Source organism: Dermacentor silvarum, chromosome 3, assembly GCF_013339745.2.
Source record: "Dermacentor silvarum isolate Dsil-2018 chromosome 3, BIME_Dsil_1.4, whole genome shotgun sequence".
NCBI classification, from domain to species: Eukaryota; Metazoa; Arthropoda; class Arachnida; order Ixodida; family Ixodidae; genus Dermacentor; species Dermacentor silvarum.
In genome coordinates this window covers 141,655,987-141,659,136 of record NC_051156.1, presented here as the reverse complement: position 1 = coordinate 141,659,136, position 3,150 = coordinate 141,655,987, and positions in this window count along the sequence as shown.

The window sequence follows — 3,150 nt, the reverse complement described above, 5'->3', positions numbered from 1 at the left end:
AAACAACCCAGGTGGCCCAAATCATTCCGGAGTCGCCCACTACGGCGTGCGCCTCACAATCAGATCGTGGTTTTGGCACGTGATACCCCACAATCATGACTATAGGTTTTCAATCAGTCGCAAAGCTTTTTATAAAAAACAGCACACTAGTGCTTTTGGAGCAAGTCTTGCTGACGTCGGCAGTATGGTGTTGCGTAAGTTTCTTTGCTCGCACTCTAAGAAAAAATTCCAGAATATTTAAAGTGGAAGTATTAGAAAAATTTGCCGAGATTGCAAGTTTTCTGGGTGAACGGAATTTTCGGCTTATGTTCTTTTACGAGCTTATCCGCGCATTTTGTTTACAGACTCTTTGTAATCTGCCCAAACAGAATAATAATATCTTAAATTTCTCCCGAATTGGGTGAACCTATAGTATGAGAACTAGCGGAAAATGTGCACTGTTGTGATTGATAAGTTGCAAAATAGGTGACAGCTGGACGAAGTCGCGTAGGTACAAACGCTGGGGCGCGTACAGTCGCAGCTGCCACCGAAACACCACTTATTTTTTCCGCCCCTTTCTGTAACCTTCATCGTACGTGTGTCTTCATTTTACATGCAACAGGGTCTAAAACGTCTGCTATTTGTCTGTCATTTTCATATCATGGTGATATTACATGAAATCATTTAAAATGCTTTGCGATGCGGCCTGTTTATTTATTTGTAAACATAAAAGAAAGATGTAGTAGAAGATGTAAGAAAGGTTTCTTAGGGTGTGTCAGACGCATTCACTGTGTTCTTAAGGAGAGAGAGATTTTCTTTAATCTTCTCTTCTTTTCTCACCTCTCCTGCCCTTACCCCCGTCCCTCCATGCAGAGTAGCCGACCGGACATTTAACCTGGTTAACCTCTCTGCCATTCACCTCTTGCTTTTTCTCTTTCTCTCTTTCTCGCATGAGTTTACATTCCGGTCGAAAATGCAATAGCAAACTGATTGTCCAAACAAAAGTCGATTTCGGTCAATCACTTCAGTTCCCCGATATTGTAATTCCGAAGGTGTGTGTAGAAGACAAAAAAAAAAAGCAATGGGCGGTGCAAGTATTCTTAGTAGATTTTTTACGACTTTAATTGGGTTAGCAGTCAATCTTATGCTGGGTACGTGATTGATGATGTGTCTTATATGATGATGATTATTATGATACGCTGAACGTACGCAGTGACACTTACCCCGCGATCCAAGTTAGCGTGAAACGTGTTCATTGAAGAGCGGCACGTACGCAGTGTTACATACCCGGTTACGCAGATTGGTCCGATGGTTGGTTTTGAATCCGGTTCCCTTAGTACAGTAGGCCGGTGCTCTACTCAGTTCCCCATGGGTCACATATTGACACAAGTTGGCGTGAAAGAGGTTAGGCGCGGACGTACATACATACATGCATACATACATACATACATACATACATACATACATACATACATACACACACACACACACACACACACACACACACACACACACACACACACACACACACACACACACATACATACATACATACACACACACACACACACACACACACACACACATACATACATACATACACACACACACACACACACACACACACACACACACACACACACATACATACATATATACCATACATACATACATACATACATACATACATACATACATACATACACACACACACACACACACACACACACACACACACACACACACACACATACATACATACATACATACATACATACATACATACATACATACATACATACATACATACATACATATACCGAAAACTGGGGGAAGTTCTCAAAGAATGTTGATCACATTAAAATTCGTTGGTTGGTCTCACGTTTTGTGGTTAACGCATCCTCCTGCTGTAAATACCGCCATTTGTGTCATACGCCTGACGTCTCGTTGGTCAGTTCTATTGGAGCGGCACAGAAGTATGGCGTCATAAGAAGCATACAGGCGTAGGACAGCAATTTCGATCAATTGCACATACATCCTCGCCATTTTTTCTTTCACCTAGGATGTTGCATGTACAAGGATCTCTATTTTTTGACAATGTCAGTTGCCTAGAATATGGTCTCGTATGCGCAGTTCCAATGACCAGTAGCACATCGCAGATGCAAGCAGACCCAAGCTATTATGTGTATGGAATAAATGTGGCATACTTTATGCTTAGAGTATCCGCAGGCTTTTGTAACTAAGGCCAACACGATTTAACAACACCGAATGAAATTAGACAAACAGTTTATTGTAAGTAGGGAACAATCCTAGCTCCATGTACTTTATTCTGTCGTCATATCTAAATATTATTCCTGAATAATAAGTATTTATAGTGACTCATATATGCATATTTGCGAAGAGCACATAAAATGAAACACAACCAACCAGGCTTTCATGACGGCTCTACAACCAAGTATCAAGCCGCAGGAAAGATTGAGACACAAACAAGTATTATTTCCAGCAATAACATTTCCTCGTGAATCCAATATTGCAGTTCAGGCCGTTTGATTTGGTTTTTCAGCATCGTATTGTTGCGAAAAAAAAGGCGCGCAAGTCAAACAGGTTCCTCTCTCATTCAGGAAGGACCAGGTGGTTTTCCCGGACACTACAGGTTCGAAACAGTTTCAACGAAAAAAAAAAAAAAACTAAATGTCACAAAGAGCAACATCATTGGCTGAACGGTCAAGCCTTCAGGCACTACAGCGCGCTTCGGAACCGTCCTGACAGAACGCCACGCAGCTGGCAAAGTTTGCCTTCTCCACGGTAAATAAAAACGCCGGCCGCTGCTCGACTTTTCGAACGGCGCACGAAGCCTCGTTAACTTACGAAAGTTACGGCCGTACATGCTTTCAGCGGCGAGGTTCCTCTCTACAAGTTGCCGCGGTCATTGACGGAGTGTGCGGAAAAAAAAAAAACGGTTACAACCTTGAAAACTATAATTTCTAAAGAGAAAATAAAGATGAAGTTTCTCAAGGGCAAGGTGTTCCTTTCACGCTGCTGTTAACATTGGCTCCCTTGGGGTTCTTTGTATTCAAACGTTTGTGGGCATACTCGCCGCCCACAATGCCAGGTTGTGCCTATAGCGCACCTCAGCAAGTGCACTCCTTGCCTGTTCGGCGCTTGTAAAGA